Source organism: Pleurodeles waltl, chromosome 11 (assembly GCF_031143425.1).
Source record: "Pleurodeles waltl isolate 20211129_DDA chromosome 11, aPleWal1.hap1.20221129, whole genome shotgun sequence".
Classification (NCBI taxonomy): domain Eukaryota; kingdom Metazoa; phylum Chordata; class Amphibia; order Caudata; family Salamandridae; genus Pleurodeles; species Pleurodeles waltl.
The window spans coordinates 15,119,683-15,132,572 of record NC_090450.1 but is presented as its reverse complement, the minus strand read 5'-3'; positions in this window follow the sequence as shown (position 1 = coordinate 15,132,572).

Sequence of the window (12,890 nt, the reverse complement as noted above, 5' to 3'; positions counted from 1 at the left end):
TTCCTAGGATAATTGCCCGGTATTAAGCAATCCACGGGGCCACCTACTGTGGTGACCCAGAGGGAAAGTACTCTCCGAAACAAATCAGGAGCGCAACATCTACTTTTACAGCTCACAAACCTCTGGTTATTGCTGGCGACCGGTGTGTGCTCTGCACGAAGGTCAGGACACCGATCAGGGTTTTCCCAAACCATTGGCCAGATTTAAGACAAGTAGCGATACATTACATGTAGTGCCACTTTTCTTGCGGCCCCTGCGCCCCCCAACCACCACCATGTGTGCGAAGTATTTAATATTTCTACATTTTTTACGCTATTGTTGTACTTTTCAAGATTAGCATCAAACATTTTGAAGCTATTCCTGAAAAGTACATGGAGGCCCATTAAGAATAATGGTGTGCCTCCTTCTAATGCCTGCGCAGTGCAGGCGTTAAAAATGCCGCAAAAAATGACGCAGTTGAACCTCATAGATTCCACTGCATCATTTCTGCGGGCCTCCTCACGTGGGAATGCCCCCCCCTTGCGTACATTATGCCTGGCGCAGGCATAATGCGGCGCAAGGGGTTACAAAGTGATGCAATGCATGCTTTGTGCCACTTTGTAATCTGGTGCAGCGAATTTGGTCTCGTTGGACAAAACTTGTGTCATAAAAAGTGAAGCTAATGTGGCACGAGGAGGCGCTAGGACTTCTTAAATCTGGGCCTATGTTTGTGTTCTTGTTTCCTGAAAAAGCATGTTACACAGCCTGTGGATTTTCATGAGAGCATACCCACCACTGGATGTGTATATTTATTATTTTTTGTATTCTTTTATTCTCAGTCAGCCAGCCTCACTACCACAGATGGGTCTAGTACTGAAGAATGCCTCTGCCCCTTACGTTTGAAGGTTCTTTCTAGGCTGAAACATGTTGACCTCCTTTATTGGACCAAATTAAAGTAAGGGTCCATCGGGAGGTAGTTGTATCAGTTCAGTGTTTCCCCTCAGCAGGGCTCACTCTTTTAGATATTCATTCAGGCATTCACAGAGGATCCTATCCTAACCTGCTAACACCTCAAGGGCTCCTTTCTGATGAGAGTTGTAGCCCACACTGACACCCCACGTGGTCTCGGTGTGAGGAGGGCTCTAATGATTACGCTTGCCACCCTGGGGCTGGTGAGGGCCTTTGTCCTTTAAAAGTTTTCAGCCAACACAGTTCAGACAGATGCTTCGGTCTTCAACATATAACCCAGAGATGGCTATGCTGTGTTATTGTTTCTGGAAGCGGCATATGCTATCCTTCATCAAAACCAACAAAAGGGCTCCAGAAACTCATAGTTCGAGGGTATTAGAGATAAATTGCATCTTTATTTTCTGTCTACAGAGTGCAAAACCATGCTCACTATAACGCATTTTCATAAGGGCTCAAGATTATTCATGAAAGTGCTAAAGTAGGCTTAGAAATCTTAAACTTTTAATGTCAACTTTCACACAGATTCTGCATGCTTAAACATACCTGCATAATGCATGCTTAAACACCCCTTCAGGATGCATGCTTAAACATACCTGCATAATGCATGCTTAAACACCCCTTCAGGATGCATGGTTAAACATACCTGCTTGATGCATGGTTAAACACACCGGCATGATGTATGGTTAAACACACCTGCATGATGCATGGTTAAACACTCCAGCATGATGCATGGTTAAACACACCTGCATGATGCATGGTTAAACACACCTGCATGATGCATGGTTAAACATACCTGCATGATGCATGGTTAAACACACATGCATGATGCATGGTTAATCACACCGGCATGATGCATGGTTAAACACACCTGCATGATGCATGGTTAAACACACCTGAATGATGCATGGTTAAACACACTGTATGATGCATGGTTAAACATACCGTCATGATCCATGGTTAAACACACCTGCATGATGCATGGTTAAACACACCTGCATGATGCATGGTTAAACACACCAGGATGATGCACGGTTAAACACACCTGCAAGATGCATGGTTAAACACACCTGCATGATGCATGGTTAAACACTCCGGCATGATGCATGGTTAAACACTCCGGCATGATGCATGGTTAAACACACCTGAATGATGCATGGTTAAACACACTGTATGATGCATGGTTAAACATACCGTCATGATCCATGGTTAAACACACCTGCATGATGCATGGTTAAACACACCTGCATGATGCATGGTTAAACACACCAGGATGATGCACGGTTAAACACACCTGCAAGATGCATGGTTAAACACACCTGCATGATGCATGGTTAAACACTCCGGCATGATGCATGGTTAAACACTCCGGCTTGATGCATGGTTAAACACACCGGCATGATGCATGGTTAAACATACCTGCGTGATGCATGGTTAAAAACACCTGCGTGATGCATGGGTAAGCATCCCTGCAGGATGCATGGTTAAACATACCTGCATGATGCATGGTTAAACACGCCTGCATGATGCATGGTTAAACATACCTGCATGATGAATGGTTAAACACACCTGCATGATGCATGGTTAAACATACCTGCATGATGAATGGTTAAACGTAATTGCATGATGCATGGTTAAACACGCCTGCATGATGCATGGTTAACCACACCGGCATGATGCATGGATAAACATACCTGGATAATGCATGGTTAAACACACCTGCATGATGCATGGTTAAACACACCGGCATGATGCATGGTTCACCACACCGGCATGATGTATGGTTAAACACACCTGCATGATGCATGGTTAAACACACCTGCATGATGCATGGTTAAACATACTGGCATGATCCATGGTTAAACACACCAGCAGGATGCATGGTTAAACACACCTGCATGATGCATTGGTAAACATACCTGCAGGATGGATGGTTAAGTACACCTGCATAATGCACGGTTAAACATACCTGCCTGATGCATGGTTAAACACACCGGCATGATGCATGGTTAAACACACCTGCGTGATGCATGGTTAAACACACCTGCATGATGCATGGTTAAACACTCCAGCATGATGCATGGTTAAACACACCTGCATGATGCATGGTTAAACACACCTGTATGATGCATGGTTAAACACACTGTATGATGCATGGTTAAACATACTGGCATGATCCATGGTTAAACACACCGGCAGGATGCATGGTTAAACACACTTGCATGATGCATGGGTAAACATACCTGCAGGATGCATGGTTAAACACACCTGCATGATGCATGGTTAAACATACCTGCATGATGCATGGTTAAACACACCGGCATGATGCACGGTTAAACACACCTGCAAGATGCATGGTTGAACACACCTGCATGATGCATGGTTAAACACTCCGGCATGATGCATGGTTAAATGCACCAGCATGATGCATGGTTAAACATACCTGCATGATGCATGGTTAAACACACCTGCGTGATGCATGGTTAAACACACCTGCATGATGCATGGTTAAACACATCTGCATGATGCATGGTAAAACACACCTGCATGATGCATGGTTAAACACTCTGGCATGATGCATGGTTAAACACACCGGCATGATGAAAGGTTAAAGACAATTGCATGATGCATGGTTAAACGCACCTGCATGATGCATGGTTAAACATACCTGCATGATGCATGACTAAACACACCTGCATGATGCATGGTTAAACACACCTGCCTGATGCATGGTTAAACACACCTGCATGATGCATTGTTAAACACACCTGCATGATGCATGGTTAAACACACCTGCATGATGCATTTTTAACACACCTGCATGATGCATGGTTAAACATTCTGGCATGATTCATGGTTAAACACTCCAGCATGATGCATGGTTAAACATACCTGCATGATGCATGGTTAAACACACCTGCATGATGCATGGTTAAACACACCTGCATGATGCATGGTAAAACACACCTGCATGATGCATGGTTAAACACTCTGGCATGATGCATGGTTAAACACACCGGCATGATGCAAGGTTAAAGACAACTGCATGATGCATTGTTAAACACACCTGCATGATGCATGGTTAAACACACCTGAATGATGCATGTTTAACACACCTGCATGATGCATGGTTAAACATTCTGGCATGATTCATGGTTAAACACTCCAGCATGATGCATGGTTAAACATACCTGCATGATGCATGGTTAAACGCACCTGCATGATGCATGGTTAAACACACCTGCATAATGCATGGTAAAACACACCAGCATGATGCATGGTTAAACACTCTGGCATGATGCATGGTAAAACACACCTGCATGATGCATGGTTAAACACTCTGGCATGATGCATGGTTAAACACACCGGCATGATGCAAGGTTAAAGACAACTGCATGATGCATGGTTAAACACACCTGCCTGATGCATGGTTAAACACACCTGCATGATGCATTGTTAAACACACCTGCATGATGCATGGTTAAACACACCTGAATGATGCATGTTTAACACACCTGCATGATGCATGGTTAAACATTCTGACATGATTCATGGTTAAACACTCCAGCATGATGCATGGGTAAGCATACCTGCAGGATGCATGGTTAAACACACCTGCATGATGCATGGTTAAACACACCTGCATGATGCATGGTTGAACACACCTGTTTGATGCATGGTTAAACACACCAGCATGATGCATGGTTAAACACACCTGCATGATGCATGGTTAAACACATCTGCATGATGCATGGTAAAACACACCTGCATGATGCATGGTTAAACACTGTGGCATGATGCATGGTTAAACACACCGGCATGATGCATGGTTAAACACACCTGCCTGATGCATGGTTAAACACACCTGCATGATGCATGGTTAAACACACCTGAATGATGCATGTTTAACACACCTGCATGATGCATGGTTAAACATTCTGGCATGATTCATGTTTAAACACTCCAGCATGATGCATGGTTAAACATACTTGCATGATGCATGGTTAAACACACCTGCATGATGCATGGTTAAGCACACCTGCATGATGCATGGTAAAACACACCTGCATGATGCATGGTTAAGCACACCTGCATGATGCATGGTTAAACACACCTGCATGATGCATGGTTAAACACTCCGGCATGATGCATGGTTAAACATACCTGCATGATGCATGACTAAACACACCTGCATGATGCATGGTTAAACACACCTGCCTGATGCATGGTTAAACACACCTGCATGATGGATTGTTAAACACACCTGCATGATGCATGGTTAAACACACCTGCATGATGCATTTTTAACACACCTGCATGATGCATGGTTAAACATTCTGGCATGATTCATGGTTAAACACTCCAGCATGATGCATGGTTAAACATACTTGCATGATGCATGGTTAAACACACCTGCATGATGCATGGTTAAGCACACCTGCATGATGCATGGTAAAACACACCAGCATGATGCATGGTTAAACACTCTGGCATGATGCATGGTAAAACACACCTGCATGATGCATGGTTAAACACTCTGGCATGATGCATGGTTAAACACACCGGCATGATGCAAGGTTAAAGACAACTGCATGATGCATGGTTAAACACACCTGCCTGATGCATGGTTAAACACACCTGCATGATGCATTGTTAAACACACCTGCATGATGCATGGTTAAACACACCTGAATGATGCATGTTTAACACACCTGCATGATGCATGGTTAAACATTCTGACATGATTCATGGTTAAACACTCCAGCATGATGCATGGGTAAGCATACCTGCAGGATGCATGGTTAAACACACCTGCATGATGCATGGTTAAACACACCTGCATGATGCATGGTTAAACACACCTGTTTGATGCATGGTTAAACACACCAGCATGATGCATGGTTAAACACACCTGCATGATGCATGGTTAAACACATCTGCATGATGCATGGTAAAACACACCTGCATGATGCATGGTTAAACACTCTGGCATGATGCATGGTTAAACACACCGGCATGATGCATGGTTAAACACACCTGCCTGATGCATGGTTAAACACACCTGCATGATGCATGGTTAAACACACCTGAATGATGCATGTTTAACACACCTGCATGATGCATGGTTAAACATTCTGGCATGATTCATGTTTAAACACTCCAGCATGATGCATGGTTAAACATACTTGCATGATGCATGGTTAAACACACCTGCATGATGCATGGTTAAGCACACCTGCATGATGCATGGTAAAACACACCTGCATGATGCATGGTTAAGCACACCTGCATGATGCATGGTTAAACACACCTGCATGATGCATGGTTAAACACTCCGGCATGATGCATGGTTAAACACTCCGGCATGATGCATGGTTAAACACACCGGCATGATGCATGGTTAAACATACCTGCGTGATGCATGGTTAAAAACACCTGCGTGATGCATGGGTAAGCATCCCTGCAGGATGCATGGTTAAACATACCTGCATGATGCATGGTTAAACACGCCTGCATGATGCATGGTTAAACATACCTGCATGATGAATGGTTAAACACACCTGCCTGATGCATGGTTAAACATACCTGCATGATGAATGGTTAAACGTAATTGCATGATGCATGGTTAAACACGCCTGCATGATGCATGGTTAACCACACCGGCATGATGCATGGATAAACATACCTGGATAATGCATGGTTAAACACACCTGCATGATGCATTGTTAAACACACCGGCATGATGCATGGTTCACCACACCGGCATGATGCATGGTTAAACACACCTGCATGATGCATGGTTAAACACACCTGCATGATGCATGGTTAAACACACCGGCATGATGCACGGTTAAACACACCTGCAAGATGCATGGTTGAACACACCTGCATGATGCATGGTTAAACACTCCGGCATGATGCATGGTTAAATGCACCAGCATGATGCATGGTTAAACATACCCGCATGATGCATGGTTAAACACACCTGCGTGATGCATGGTTAAACACACCTGCGTGATGCATGGTTAAACACATCTGCATGATGCATGGTAAAACACACCTGCATGATGCATGGTTAAACACTCTGGCATGATGCATGGTTAAACACACCGGCATAATGCAAGGTTAAAGACAACTGCATGATGCATGGTTAAACACACCTGCATGATGCATGGTTAAACACATCTGCATGATGCATGGTAAAACACACCTGCATGATGCATGGTTAAACACTCTGGCATGATGCATGGTTAAACACACCGGCATGATGAAAGGTTAAAGACAATTGCATGATGCATGGTTAAACACACCTGCATGATGCATGGTTAAACATACCTGCATGATGCATGGTTAAACACACCTGCATGATGCATGGTAAAACACACCTGCATGATGCATGGTTAAACACTCTGGCATGATGCATGGTTAAACACACCGGCATGATGCAAGGTTAAAGTCAACTGCATGATGCATTGTTAAACACACCTGCATGATGCATGGTTAAACACACCTGAATGATGCATGTTTAACACACCTGCATGATGCATGGTTAAACATTCTGGCATGATTCATGGTTAAACGCACCTGCATGATGCATGGTTAAACACACCTGAATGATGCATGTTTAACACTCCAGCATGATGCATGGTTAAACATACCTGCATGATGCATGGTTAAACGTACCTGCATGATGCATGGTTAAACACACCTGCATGATGCATGGTAAAACACACCAGCATGATGCATGGTTAAACACTCTGGCATGATGCATGGTAAAACACACCTGCATGATGCATGGTTAAACACTCTGGCATGATGCATGGTTAAACACACCGGCATGATGCAAGGTTAAAGACAACTGCATGATGCATGGTTAAACACACCTGCCTGATGCATGGTTAAACACACCTGCATGATGCATTGTTAAACACACCTGCATGATACATGGTTAAACACACCTGAATGATGCATGTTTAACACACCTGCATGATGCATGGTTAAACATTCTGACATGATTCATGGTTAAACACTCCAGCATGATGCATGGGTAAGCATACCTGCAGGATGCATGGTTAAACACACCTGCATGATGCATGGTTAAACACACCTGCATGATGCATGGTTAAACACACCTGTTTGATGCATGGTTAAACACACCAGCATGATGCATGGTTAAACACACCTGCATGATGCATGGTTTAACACATCTGCATGATACATGGTAAAACACACCTGCATGATGCATGGTTAAACACTCTGGCATGATACATGGTTAAACACACCGGCATGATGCATGGTTAAACACACCTGCCTGATGCATGGTTAAACACACCTGCATGATGCATGGTTAAGCACACCTGCATGATGCATGGTAAAACACACCTGCATGATGCATGGTTAAACACTCTGGCATGATGCATGGTTAAACACACCGGCATGATGCATGGTTCACCACACCGGCATGATGCATGGTTAAACACACCTGCATGATGCATGGTTAAACACACCTGCATGATGCATGGTTAAACACACCGGCATGATGCACGGTTAAACACACCTGCAAGATGCATGGTTGAACACACCTGCATGATGCATGGTTAAACACTCCGGCATGATGCATGGTTAAATGCACCAGCATGATGCATGGTTAAACATACCCGCATGATGCATGGTTAAACACACCTGCGTGATGCATGGTTAAACACACCTGCGTGATGCATGGTTAAACACATCTGCATGATGCATGGTAAAACACACCTGCATGATGCATGGTTAAACACTCTGGCATGATGCATGGTTAAACACACCGGCATAATGCAAGGTTAAAGACAACTGCATGATGCATGGTTAAACACACCTGCATGATGCATGGTTAAACACATCTGCATGATGCATGGTAAAACACACCTGCATGATGCATGGTTAAACACTCTGGCATGATGCATGGTTAAACACACCGGCATGATGAAAGGTTAAAGACAATTGCATGATGCATGGTTAAACACACCTGCATGATGCATGGTTAAACATACCTGCATGATGCATGACTAAACACACCTGCATGATGCATGGTTAAACACACCTGCCTGATGCATGGTTAAACACACCTGCATGATGCATTGTTAAACACACCTGCATGATGCATGGTTAAACACACCTGAATGATGCATTTTTAACACACCTGCATGATGCATGGTTAAACATTCTGGCATGATTCATGGTTAAACACTCCAGCATGATGCATGGTTAAACATACCTGCATGATGCATGGTTAAACACACCTGCATGATGCATGGTTAAACACACCTGCATGATGCATGGTAAAACACACCTGCATGATGCATGGTTAAACACTCTGGCATGATGCATGGTTAAACACACCGGCATGATGCAAGGTTAAAGTCAACTGCATGATGCATTGTTAAACACACCTGCATGATGCATGGTTAAACACACCTGAATGATGCATGTTTAACACACCTGCATGATGCATGGTTAAACATTCTGGCATGATTCATGGTTAAACGCACCTGCATGATGCATGGTTAAACACACCTGAATGATGCATGTTTAACACTCCAGCATGATGCATGGTTAAACATACCTGCATGATGCATGGTTAAACGTACCTGCATGATGCATGGTTAAACACACCTGCATGATGCATGGTAAAACACACCAGCATGATGCATGGTTAAACACTCTGGCATGATGCATGGTTAAAACACACCTGCATGATGCATGGTTAAACACTCTGGCATGATGCATGGTTAAACACACCGGCATGATGCAAGGTTAAAGACAACTGCATGATGCATGGTTAAACACACCTGCCTGATGCATGGTTAAACACACCTGCATGATGCATTGTTAAACACACCTGCATGATACATGGTTAAACACACCTGAATGATGCATGTTTAACACACCTGCATGATGCATGGTTAAACATTCTGACATGATTCATGGTTAAACACTCCAGCATGATGCATGGGTAAGCATACCTGCAGGATGCATGGTTAAACACACCTGCATGATGCATGGTTAAACACACCTGCATGATGCATGGTTAAACACACCTGTTTGATGCATGGTTAAACACACCAGCATGATGCATGGTTAAACACACCTGCATGATGCATGGTTTAACACATCTGCATGATACATGGTAAAACACACCTGCATGATGCATGGTTAAACACTCTGGCATGATACATGGTTAAACACACCGGCATGATGCATGGTTAAACACACCTGCCTGATGCATGGTTAAACACACCTTCATGATGCATGGTTAAACACACCTGAATGATGCATGTTTAACACACCTGCATGATGCATGGTTAAACATTCTGGCATGATTCATGTTTAAACACTCCAGCATGATGTATGGTTAAACATACTTGCATGATGCATGGTTAAACACACCTGCATGATGCATGGTTAAGCACACCTGCATGATGCATGGTAAAACACACCTGCATGATGCATGGTTAAACACTCTGGCATGATGCATGGTTAAACACACCGGCATGATGCAAGGTTAAAGACAACTACATGATGCATTGTTAAACACACCTGCATGATGCATGGTTAAACACACCTGAATTATGCATGTTTAACACACCTGCATGATGCATGGTTAAACATTCTGGCATGATTCATGGTTAAAAACTCCAGCATGATGCATCGTTAAACATACCTGCATGATGCATGGTTAAACACACCTGCATGATGCATGGTTAAACACACCTGCATGATGCATGGTAAAAACACCTGCATGATGCATGGTTAAACACTCTGGCATGATGCATGGTAAAACACACCTGCATGATGCATGGTTAAACACTCTGGCATGATGCATGGTTAAACACACCGTCATTATGCAAGGTTAAAGACAACTGCATGATGCATGGTTAAACACACCTGCATGATGCATGGTTAAACATACCTGCATGATGCATGACTATACACACCTGCATGATGCATGGTTAAACACACCTGACTGATGCATGGTTAAACACACCTGCATAATGCATTGTTAAACACACCTGCATGATGCATGGTTAAACACAACTGAATGATGCATGTTTAACACACCTGCATGATGCATGGTTAAACATTCTGGCATGATTCATGGTTAAACACTCCAGCATGATGCATGGTTAAACATACCTGCATGATGCATAGTTAAACACACCTGCCTGATGCATGGCTAAACACACTGGCATGATGCATGGTTAAACACACCTGCGTGATGCATGGTTAAACTCACTGCCGTGATGAATGGTTAAACACACCTGCGTGATGCATGGTTAAACACACCAGCGTGATGCACGGTTAAACATACCTGCGTGATGCATGGTTAAACACACCTGCGTGATGCATAGTTAAACACAGCTGCATGATGCATGGTTAACACACCTGCATCATGCATGGTTAAACACTCGGGCATGATGCATGGTTAAACAAACCAGCATGATGCATGGTTAAACATACCTGCATGATGCATGGTTAAACATACCTGCATGATGCATGGTTAAACACACCTGCATGATGTATGGGTAAACACACCTACCTGATGCATGGTTAAACACACCTGCATGATGCATGGTTAAGCACCCCTGCGTGATGCATGGTTAACTCTCTGGTGTGATGCATAGTTAAACATACCGGCATGATGCATGGTTAAACATACCAGCATGATGCATGGTTAAACATACCTCTTGACTGGTCAAAGATTTGTGTTGGCTTGGTTTTGTCATGTTTTAGTATACAAATAGGAGAACCATGTTTAGTACATGGGGACTCTCTGCCACAGAATGTCACTGTACAGGTAGAGAAGAAAGGAGATGTGTGCTGGGCTACACTAAAACCTGCACAGCACCTGAACCTATCTATTCACAGAGAAGAACCACATTTCTTTATGGTACCCATGCTCTCCCTCTGGTGGAGTGTCAGTGATGGACCTGGACCTTTTTGCAGGGTCATACCCAAACCTTTTACGTGCCTCCTATATCTTCTGACCTGTTTTAGTTGGCTTTAGGACTCTGGGCACTTTACCACTGCTAACCAGTGCTAACGTGCATGTGCTCTCTGTCTAAACTGTATTGGTGCAGTGGCAGGCCTGAGATATATTTGCAGGGCTACTCATGTGGGTGGCACAATCAGTGCTGGAGGCCCACTAGTTGCATTTGATTTACAGGGACTTACTAGTAAATCAAATATACCAATCATGGATAAACTAATCACCAATAACATTTAGACAGAGAGCATATGCACTCTACCACTGGTTAGCAGTAGTAAAGTGTCCAGAGTCCTAAAGCCAAAAATAACAGGTCAGATAAAATAGGAGGAGGGAGGCAAAACGTTTGGGAATAACCCTGCAAAAAGGGCCAGGTCCAACAGGCAGTAAGTGTTTGCATACTATTCCAGATCACAGATGTTTATTTAGTTTTGAAAGGCGAGAGCTTCTGGGCCACTGGTTGGGCTCATAAAGGTCAGTGATGTAGAGACAGCACTTAGGGGTGGAGCAGCATAGGATGCTCATTTGCACCAGGTGTGGACATCAGTATGCATGATCAGTGTATATCATTAGTCATGTGAATGAGTTGAATGACTGCAGTTTGTAAGGATAAGTTAGGTAAGAGCTGAAGCTTGAAGAGTTTGTAGCACCTTCAGTCTAGGGTGTGTCTCCTCCGAACGTATTTGTCTGGCAGGATTAGTCAAGGGTCTGGGCTAATGGGGTGGATGGTGGACAAGAGATGGGCGGTCCTGACCCTGAGAGTAATGGACATGGCCAGAGGTGGGACTGTGCTTACATACCATTGGACTCAAGTTGCATCTTACTGATGAGCCCAGATAGGCTAATACTTCTCTGGGTTCGCTTGTGTTCCCTTCTGGAGGGGCCTCACCTGGCATTTCTTGATGGTGTGTTCCAATGG